This window comes from Rhinoderma darwinii, chromosome 9 (assembly GCF_050947455.1).
Source record: "Rhinoderma darwinii isolate aRhiDar2 chromosome 9, aRhiDar2.hap1, whole genome shotgun sequence".
Taxonomy (NCBI): domain Eukaryota; kingdom Metazoa; phylum Chordata; class Amphibia; order Anura; family Rhinodermatidae; genus Rhinoderma; species Rhinoderma darwinii.
This window is the reverse complement of record NC_134695.1, coordinates 28067988-28079290: the sequence shown is the minus strand read 5'-3', so window position 1 is coordinate 28079290 and position 11303 is coordinate 28067988. Positions and strand designations below refer to the sequence as shown.

At 44.4% G+C, this 11303-nt stretch overlaps 1 protein-coding gene across 5 annotated transcripts in view; it reads left to right on the top strand.

The window, feature by feature from the left end:
- Positions 1-201: 201 nt before the first annotated feature.
- The window catches only part of LOC142660301 (transmembrane protein 272-like), a 108202-nt gene continuing 97100 nt past the window's right edge, over positions 202-11303 (top strand). Inside the window, exon 1 of one of the 5 annotated variants that reach the window (XR_012850455.1) lies at positions 202-409. The gene's annotated coding sequence lies outside the window, so the exon portion shown is untranslated. Of the gene's footprint in view, positions 466-11303 lie in introns of all 5 variants that reach the window. The other 4 variants (XM_075836898.1, XM_075836899.1, XM_075836896.1 and 1 more) reach the window with 4 other exon arrangements.

The following is an 11303-nucleotide window of genomic DNA, read 5'->3' as shown; positions in this document are numbered from 1 at the left end:
GTTACTTTAGTGCATTTACACGAATTCCACTATATATTGTAAAATGTTCAAATCTCTTCACAATTCGGGTAACGTGGTGGTTATCTCTGGGTATAGGGCTGTGATGAGCTGACCTTGACTCACCTACCTGGGAGCAGCGACTCGAATCTACACTACACAAGTGTCTTGAGCCTGACTGTCAGCAGCACATTACAGACACATGGCAGGTGCTCCGTGAATTCACTGCTCACTTCAAGAATTGAACTGGTACTAACTTAAAATTCGATACCGCCCGCCCCTTCTTCTACTGCAGAGGGGACGGTCCTGGGCAGGGCCTGCAGCTGCTCAGCTGTGCTCAGCACTGGTACCAGGACAGACGGAGCCCCAGGCACGGACTTGTACACTGAGGACCGGCGAGGTGTCTGACTAGGTGAGGACTAGAGAGCGCTAAACAGCGCGGCTCTGCTCGTATAGCACCAACGTGAGGTAACTACTGCAGTATCCGTTTGGGGGGTGGCGGCAGCACAGCACGGAGCCCACTTACCTGCTCACACAGATGCAGACGGCGCGTGATAACACCGGGGAGACTGCACTACATGGAAACATAACTTCAGGGCTGGGGAGTGGTCGGTGCAGGCGCTGATGCATTGCAGCTCTGTTACCGAAGGTCAGGGGAAACTTTCCAGAACTAAAGCCTTGTGGAAGCGCTATACATTGCGGTATAATACATTGCGGTATAATACATGGCATGTGCACATGGGTGCTGTGATTGCAGTGTATCTACAGTACAGGGAGACTGTCACTAGTGATCGATATACACTCTATACGTCACCTGGCCATACAATTAGATTAGGTTCACAACACGTTTGGGGTGAACATTTGACATATACACCTGAAAAATGTCCCAACCTATCCCGCAAGACGTATGGGCCTTCCATTAGGACTCTTGATGTATAACCCTGACAGAAGGCTGCAATGCATCCCACTGTAGCTTCCCTCTCATGTTGTCTGGCGCAGGGTGTGTGCTTTGCGGCGCTGAAGACCGGCAAAGAGAGCGGTACTGCATTATGTGCTTGGCAGCGCTAAACACCAGGATAGAGTGCGGTACTGCATTGCGTGTTTGTTGGCGCTGAACACTTAGGCCCCATGCACAAGAACGTATTTTTGCGGCAGCAATTCACTCGCAATTCATTTCAATGGGCCCATGCACAGCACCGTGGTTTCCACGGTCCGTGCATGGCCCAGGAGCCTGGACCGCAAAAAGAACGAACATGTCTTATTACAGCCGTGTTTTGCGGTCCAGGCTCATAGAAATTAATGCATGCGGCCATGTGGATGACGCTCCACTGCAGTCCGAGCTGCAAATCACAGCCGTGCCCATCCCTACAGTCCTTAGCTCCGCTGCGTTGTGTGCTTGGCCATCACACAATGAAGCACCACTCTCTCTCCTGGTGTTCAGCGCCGCCAAGATAGAGTTCAGTAGCCACCCTCTCCCCCATGCTAGCCAGAAAGTTTGCTAAAGATGCTGAAGTAGTTCTTCTCTCCTCCTGAAACAGTCCGTTACTTTATGTGCCATTGATTTTAATATGCCATTGAAGTCAGGGGCGGACACAGACAGTTTAGGACCCCTGTGCAAGAAAAGTATATGGGCTACTTGCTTTCCAATATTTCCTCATACATCACCCTCTTATGTCTCTCTAATAATCCATGTCTATGTCCCTCTAATTGTTAACCATAAAGTTTATTAACTCGGGCATTTACATGCAATCTAGTAGACAGAGGAAGTGTGCTTTAAAGAGGCTCTGTCACCAGATTCTCAAATCCCTATCTCCTATTGCATTTGATCGGCGCTGCAATGTAGATAACAGTAACGTGTTTTTTTGTTTTTTTTTAAACTTTAATTTTTGGCCAAGTTATGAGCTATTTTATATATATATATATATATATATATATATATATATATATGCAAATGAGGTTTTAAATGGACAACTGGGCGTGGTTTTTTTTTTTGTATGTCCAACTGGGCGTGTATTGTGTTTTTAACTGGGCGTGTTTACTTGTTTTACTAACTAGGCGTTGTGAATAGAAGTGTATGATGCTGACGAATCCGTGACCAATCGGCATCGTGCACTCCTCTCCATTCATTTACACAGCACAACGTGTTCTTACTAGAATGATGTGCAGCCACATACACAAGTGTCCTGGTAATGAATACACATGACCTCCAGCCTGGACGTCATGTGTATTCATAATCCTGACACTTCTGAATCTTTTCTGTGAGATTCCAGCAAGGGAAATGAAATCTCGTTTACCTCGTAATCTCGCGAGATTACATGTGGTTTGCTGGAATCTCACAGAAAAGATTCAGAAGTGTCAGGATTCTGAATACACATGACGTCCAGGCTGTAGGTCATGTGTATTCATTACAAGGACACTTGTGTATGTGGCTGCATATCGTTCTAATAAGAACGTGATGCTGCTGTGTAAATGAATGGAGAGGAGTGCATGATGCTGATTGGTCACTGATTCGTCAGCATCATACACTTCTATTCACAACGCCCAGTTAAAAACACAATACACGCCCAGTTGGACATACGAAAAAAAACACGCCCAGTTGTCCATTTAAAACCTCATTTGCATATATATATATATATATATATATATATATATATATATATATATATATTAGCTCATAACTTGGCCAAAAATGAAAGTTTAAAAAAAAAACTAAAAAAAAACGCTACTGTTTTCTTCATTGCAGCGCTGATCACATGCAATAGGAGATAGGGATTTGAGAATCTGGTGACAGAGCCTCTTTAAGGTGACAATGGGTTCCCTTACCTACTGGGCCGCTGAGCAGCTGCAAAGGTTGCGCCAATCGCCCCTGATTGAAATAACAGGTGTATCTGAAAAAGATAGAAGAAGTTACTATTTTAAATCAATGCCACTGCGTCAAAGATTCCAAGCTTAGTTTATGGCATATTCACAGGATTTGCCATAATTGTCTGATGCGGGTCCCAGCTCTGGGACCTGCACTTATATTGAGACCCCCTGGTGCAGCTAGGCCCCATTCTGTTTTCGTAACTCCCATTGAGCAGAATGGAGAGAGCGGCTCGACACTCTCTCCGCTAGTCCCCGTCTGGATTCTGCGGCTATCGGCTGCCGCACCAGGCAAAAGGGGGTCTGGAGACCCGCATCTATCAGACATTTATCGCAAATGCTGTGGATATGCCATAAATGTCTAAGGTTATGTTCACCGTTGAAAACGTTTTTTTTTTAATCAAAATGTGTATCGGTGTCTTTGAAACTTTGCAATTACTTTTTATTAAAAATAATTTTTGCTTTTTGAGATACAGCAACTTTGTATCCTGTATACAGAGCAGCTGTATCTTGCGTTGAGACCTGGATCAGTCAGGTTAGTGTCACTAATGGGTCCAGTCACGATCCACCTGTTATCGATCACCTCTAAGTTAGTAACATAGATGTGATCGATAAAAGCTCGATCCTTTCTGTCAGAGACACGCAGGACCAACTGACACAGAACCCCTCCGTGCCGCTGACCTGACGGATACAGGTTTCAGTGCTAGATGCAGCTGCTCTATATACCGGAAACAAAGCAGCTGTATCTCATAAAGTAAAAGTAATTTTTAATAAAAAGGAATTAGAAAGTTGCACCTAACACTGATACACATTTTTATTTAAAAAAAAAAAGTTTTCAAAGGTGTACATAGCATTTAGGGTAGGAACACACTAGGTGTAAACACTGCCTATTTTCTGCAACGATTTCATTGCGTAAAATACTCAGCGTACTACACCAGAAGCAGTGTGGGTGAGATTTCAACAAATCTCATCCCCACACAGCGGAAAAAAATCAGCTGGAAAAACGCACATAAATTGACTTGCGGTGCGGTTTCTTCAGCCACAGCATGTCAATTAATGTTGCGGAATCGCTGCTCTTGTGTTGCGGGTCTTCCATGGGGTGCTTAAACCCGCAACAAAGTGGTGTGGTGTGACATTTGCGGCAGGATCACAGCGATTCCGATGCAAAAATTGCAAGTAAGAAGAAAAAAAAAAAAGTTCTACTTACTCATAGTTCCCTGCTTCTTCTCCATTCTGACCTCCTGGGATGATGTTTCATCCCATGTGACCACTGCAGCCAATCACAGGCTGCAGTGGTCACATGGCTGGCAATGTCAGGAGGCCAGACCACGGACAGAAGAGAGGGAGGGGGTAAGTATGAAAATGCTTTTTTTTCGCTGCTGCTTTCCGCAGCAGAAATTCCGGCTGAATAAGCACTCCACAATGATTTTCGGATGTCATTCCCTGCGGTGTTCAGGGCGGATACGCTGTGCAGCTTGACGCAGCGTATCTGCCCTGAACACGCTGTGTGTTTTCTTACCCTTAACCCCTTCATGACATATGTCGTATGGATAAGTCATGGAAAGCTACTGCTTCCCGCGTTTGGCCGTATCCATTGTGGACACCGGCTCAGAGTTGAGCCGGTGCCGTCATCCCCTGGTGTCAGCTGTATGTTACAGCTGACAACCTGCTGTAATGGCTGGGACCAGAGCTAGCTCCGATCCCTGGCATTAACCCCTAGAATGCAGTGGTCAAAAGCGATCGCTGTATTTAAGGTGTTTGCAGCTATATGAAATCGCCGGGGTGGCTGCAATGGCAACCGGAGGCCTAATACTTGCCTCCCGATATCTGCCTAGCAGGGAAGCCTTCCATGCCCCGCAAAGAGGCGTGGCCTAAAAGGCTTTCGGTACCGACGGCAAGATGGCACGGCCTTAGAAGCTGAGCCCGTGACAACAGCGGCGGGTGCTAGCTGTATGTTACAGCTGGGAACTCCGCACTCCAAGGTATTATGCAATAAGTTTTATTTTATTTCACATATAGCGAAAAGTAGTAATCCAAAAATAGGTTGAGCGCCATTACCTAACAGCGACCGAGGTCGCAAGCGCCACATATCCACGGACGTAGTCCGTGTCTGAAGAAGGTCGAATGCATAGACCGAAACATTAAACCTATTTTTGGATTACTACTTTTTGCTATATGTGAAATTAAATATCACTTATTGCATAATACCTTTTGGGTGCTGAGTTCCCATTTTTTTTATACGTTGGCGTCGAAGCCTACTCACGCACCCTTGAAACACGGAGTGCTGCGGGATCAAGAAAGTACCAGTGTATGTTACAGCTGACACCCTCCTGTAATTTGCAAGAACCGGAGCGAACTCCGATCCCTGCCATTAACCCCTTAGATGCAGCGATCGCTGCATCTTAGCGATTGGTGGCAAATGGAAGCCCTACATGCGATCGCAAGGCTGCCGACTGCTGCAATGGCAACAGGAGGCCTAACAATGGCCTCCTGGTCTGCCATTACGGAAGCCGATTAGGCCCCGCACGGAGGTGGAGCCTAATCTGCTTGCTGTCTCTGAACGACTGACAGATCGAATACATTGCACTCATAGGTAGTGCAATGTATTAGAAAACAAATCAGACTGCTGGACCTTCAAGTTCCCTAGCGGGACTAAATAAAAGTTTAAAAAAGTAAAGATTAAAAAAAAAAGCTGTAAAAAATATAATAAAAGTTTCAAGTAATAAAATAAAACACAATCGCCTTTTTTCCCTTATCAAGTCCATTATTATTGAAAAAAATAAATAAACCATACATATTTGGTATCGCCGCGACCGTAACGTACTGAGCTATAAAAATATTATGTTATTTATTCCACGCGGTGAACGCCATAAAAAAAAAACCTAAAAAAAGAATGACAGAATTTCAGTTTTTTGGTTACTTTGCCATACAAAAATTTTAATAAAAAGTGACAGTCAGGATCGAGCTGTTACCGATCACATCTAAGTTCATAACTTAGATGTGATCGATAACAGATGGATCCTGACTGAAGCCGTTAGTGACGCTAACCTGACTGATCCAGGTCTCAACGCAAGATACAGCTGCTCTGTATACAGGATACAAAGCAGCTGTATCTCAAAATGCAAAAATTATTTTTAATAAAAAGTAATTACAAAGTTTCACCTAAGACGCTGATACACATTTTGATAAAAAAAAAAAATCGCATGTATCCAAAAATGGTACCTATAAAAACACAAGCCCTCATAAAGCTGTCAACAAAAAATGAAAAAGTTATGGTTCTCACAACATGGTGACAGAAAAAAAATACAAAAGTAATTTTATTGTGCACAAAGGTGTAGAACATAAAAGTGTTTTAAGTTTGGTATCGCGGAATTGTACAGACCCACAGAGTAAAGTTAACATGTAATTTATAACACATGGTGAACGCTGTATAAAAAAAACTAAAACTATGGCAGAATTAATATTTTTTAAGCAACTTGCCTCCCAAAACATAGGATAAAAAGTGATCAAAAAGTCCATGTACCCCAAAATAACTACAGCTCGTCCTGCAAAAAAACAGCCCTCATACCACTGTCTATGAAAAAATAAAATTGGTTAAGGCTCCAATAGGTCAGGAAATATATAATATGCAGTTGTGCAGCCCAAGGGGAACATTTTCTACCGTTTCAAAGGGCAATTTATCAAGGCCCTAAAATCAGGGAACCAGGAAGGGGAGGGCCCAAACATATCTGCTGGAAGCGAGGGTGTCCATATTCTACCAGGACAACACTTTCCCAGCAAAATTCCCCAACTGCAAAGGTGCAGAGTGTACCAAAAGGGAGATAAGAAAGGAAACCATTTATCAGCGTGGTGTTAGGAAAACGCCTGTTCCCTTACGATCACAATGACTACTGTTCTAGCTTCTGGGCGGTGCTGGTTTTACTTTGAGCCTATCTCTTTTCCCTGTCCTTCTGCCTATCAGGTGTAGGGTTAATATTTATACCTGGCTTCCTCCACCTGTTCTTTGCTTGTGAATTTCCTGTATGCATGTGTTTCGATCAAGCTACTTACCTACACCCTTTACCTCTGACTCCTGGACTTCTTGAAAATTGACCTCTGCGTGTATTTGGATAACCCTGTTTACCGATTTTGATTATCTGCTCCCGGCTGGTTCTGACCTCTGCTTTACCTGATATCCACTTGCTTACTCTTTTGGACATTCTCTGTACCCTCGGGCTGTCTGGTTACTGTTCAGGTTTGCCTGCATTGCTCCTCTTATCCAACACTGAACTCTAAGACAACCTGGGTTCTATGAAACTAAAACCATCCTGCCTTGCATTCTGGGCTAATTGCAGATATTCTGCAACTGTGCATGCACTGGCCCTTTAAGGCCGTGCACACATGGGCGCGCGCGCGGCCTGCGGGAGACAGTGTCCGGACCAGAAAATGAGTGCCGGCGTCTCTCAGGAGGGAGATGCCGCCGGGAACTCACTCGTCCATGGCCGCGGCCGTCCGAGGGTAAGTCAGGACGACGGTCCGCGGCCATAGACGTTACATCCATAACAACTGGCCTGTGGGTAAAGGATTGCTTCACAGCGCAAGGCCTTATTCACACGAACGTTTCAGTTTTGCGTCCGCGAAAAACACACGTTTTTCATGTGTTGCAGTTCCGTGTGGCATCAGTTGTTGTCCGTGTTGGTGCACATTTCTTTATTTTTCTCTGCATTTCAAGGAACTGGTGCGTGACTCACTGGCAGCACACGGATATGCGTCCGTGTGCTGTCTGTGATTTTCACGCACCCATTGACTTCAATAGGTCCGTGATCTGCAAAAAACACACAAGAATAGGACATGCAGTGAGCTTCACTCAACGGAAACACTGCGTGACAAAAATTGCCTGAATGGCCCCATTAAATTGTATAGGTTCATGTGACAGCTGTTGTTTTAACGGCCGCCACACTGACGTATTCAACGTTCGTGTGAATAAGGCCTGACACACAGCTATGGATTATTTATACCACCTTATTATGCCCTGATGCACTCCACACAGCTTAAATATGCCCCCACATTATAAATGGAAACACCAGTAATGCTCAAACAAAACTACTACAAAGCAAAATCCACGATCTAAAAGCCAAATGGTGATCCCTCCCTTCTGAGCGCTACAGTGTGTCCAAAAATCTGTTTACTTCTACATATGTGGCATCCCCATACCCGGGAAAACCCTTTTAACAATTCTTGTATTTGCGACTTAAATGCCATATCTGGGGAAAAATTAAAAATTTTTACTTTACACCATCCGCAGCACATTCATTAATGGAAAAGACCTGTGGGGTATTTTCACCCCATAGGTCTTTTCCATAAATGAATCTGCAGCTCACTACACCCCAAAATGCCTTGAGGGGTGTAGTTTCCAAAATGGGGTAATTTCTCAAGGGGTTTCTTTTATTAATTCACATCAGAGCCTCTGCAATTGTGAACCAATACTTTGTAAGTCGCCAAATTAGGCCTCAATTTCGCATGGTACCCTTTCACTCCTGAGCCGTCAAATGTATAGGCAAAAGGTTAGTGCCACATGTAGATTACTTCTAAAACCGGGAAACACCGTATAATAATTAGAGAGCTGTCTTTTCATGGTGGTACAAGCTGGGCACCACATATTGGCATATCTTTGGAAAAATTGCCATTTTTAACTCTGCAACATCGAGTGCACAATAAGGTCTGGAAAACACCTACAGGGTTAACATGCTCACTACACCCCTAGATGAATACGTTGAGTGTGTAGTTTCCAAAATGGGCTCACTTCTGGGGGGTTTTCACTGTTTTGGTCCCACAGGGACATAGTGTCCAGAAGCCAATCCAGCAAAATCTGCACTCCAAAAGCCAAATGCCGCTCCTTCCCTATTGTGTGCCCAAACAGCAGTTCATGATCACATATGGTGTATTTCCATACTCCAGAGAAGTTGCTTTATAAATGTTGGGGGGCTTTACCTTCCTTATTCCTTGTGGAAATAGATTTTTTATTTTTTTTAGATAATTCTACATCTGATTGGAAAAAATTTACAATTTAATTTTTATGTCCAAATTCTAATAAAAATGTATGAAACACCTGTGGGGTCAAAATGCGCACTACACCCCTAGATAAATTCCTTGTGTTGTACAGTTTCCAAATGGGGTCTTTTTTGGGGTGTTTCCTTAATTTTGGCATCACAAGACCTCTTCAAACCTGACATGGTGCCTAAGATATATTCTCATAAAAAGAAGGCCCCAAAATCCACTAGGTGCTACTTTGCTTCTGAGACCTGTGTTTCAGTTCATTAGGACACTAGGGCCACGTGTGGGATATTTTTCTAAAAACTGCAAAATCTGGGCAATAAATATTGAGTTGCGTTTCTCTGGTAAAACATGTTTTACAAAAAAAAAATTCTTGTGAAACGCCTAAAGGGTTAAGAGACTTTGTAAATGCGGTGTTGAATACTTTTTTTTTTATTTTATTTTTTTTAAATGTGGTGATTTATGTATTGTATAGTCCCCTCAAAGCCACTTCACAACTGAACTGGTCCCTGTAAAAATAGCAATTTTCTTGGAAATGTGAGAAATTTCTGCTAAGCCTCCTAGAAAAATAAAAGTATCTTCAAAAAACGACATTCGACATATGGGTAATGTTAATTGGAAGACTGAACAGAAATCCCCTCCAGCCGTGCCAGGATGTTTATCCGAATCTGCAGCGGCTGGAGGTGATGACTGTTCAGTCTTCCATCGCTGCGGTGAAGGACCTGTGGGAGGAAGTGACTTCACAGCGTGATCTCGCGAGATCACGCTGTACTGTGAATCAAGCTGGGCTGGAATGAAAAGAAGTGTATGACGCTGATTGGTCAGCGTCATACACTTTTATATACAACGCCCACTTGGTGAATAAAAAAAAACCCGCACAGTTGGGCATTTTGAAAAAATTTGCATAAATCGAAAAATGTTCATAATTTGGTCAATAATAAACTTTTTAGGCCGGATTCACATGAGCGTGTTCGGTCCGTGATTTACGGTCCGTATGTCTGCCGCATTTCCCGGACTGAACTGAGTGCAGGGAGCCGGGCTCCTAGCATCATAGTTATCTATGACGCTAGGTGTCACTGCCTCGCTGCAGGAAAACTGCAGGAAAACTAGGACAGTAGTTCCGCGGAGAGGCAGGTACACCTAGCGTCATAGATAACTATGATGCTAGGAGCCTGGCTCCCTGCAGTGTGTTCGGTCCGGCAAATTCGCCCGACATACGGACCGTATATCACGGACCGAACACGCTCCTGTGAATACGGCCTTAAAAAAAGACACAAAAAAAACCAACAGTGGTTATCTACATCAAAGCGCCTATTAGATTAGGTAGGAGATAGGGAAGTTATAAACTGATGACAGAGCCTCTTTAAAGTAGAATATGTCACAAGAAAACTGTCTCGGAATCGCTTGGAAAGGTAAAAGCATTCCAAAGTTATTACCAAATAAAGTGACACGTCGGATTTGAAAAATGTGGCTCGTCAGGAAGGTCAAAAGTGGCTGCAGTGGAAAGGGGTTAAGGAAATCTCTGGCAGCTCTTTCTCCTGTGTGCAGCCCGTCAAGCTGGTGTTCAGTAGCTGCTTTCTCTCTTTTGTGCTCCCCCCACACCCCCCCCAACCTGGTGTACATTAGCCTTAGCCGCCCTGTCTCCTACGTGCAGCCCCCCTAAGCCTGTGCTCAACGCTTTTGACTTCATGTTTGCAAGGCGCACTGAGTACTTTATCTGAGGCCCCGTGCACACGACCGTAAAAAATCTCCGTAATTGCGGACCGTAGTACATTCGGTTCTATTGTCCGTGAACACCGTTCCGTATCGCTAAGGATAGGTGTCCGTGTCGTAGAACCGTGCCGGGAATTATGGAGCATGTCCTACTTTTCGTATTTTACGGGCCGTGCTACTTTTGTATGGGAGCACGGCCCGAAAATGCGGCCGTTGGCCGGCCGTGCCCGCAATCGCGGGCTGTAATTACGGGCAAGTTTGTGTGCATGAGGCCAAAGATTTTTCTTTTGAAAAACTGTACAAAAAAGATGGCCTCTATCTCCTCGCATCTTCTTGTAGGTAGACAAAAGCCTAGAGCAGGATCGTGAACGCGGCTCCCCCCGCCTTGATATCCCAGAAAATAGTGTCACCTAAGCGTCAATACAGCGGGGGAAGCAGTCAGACCCTCACCTTCAGGAACTTCTCCGGATGATTCATTGCTTAGAGCCCGGCATGGAGCTGTGGCATCACAAAGGTAATAGTGAATCCTTCCCTGGGCAGAGCTGTGAAAGCAGAGTCCCTAGCTTCAGGATTTAGCGAGGGGAAGCTTTCTGAATCCCGTTGTTTTGTCCTTGTACTCTGGCTGCACACACACAACACTCAGGCGGGAAGGCGCAGTTGGGAGACCATACTTCACTAGTCTACACTAGACTCTGAGC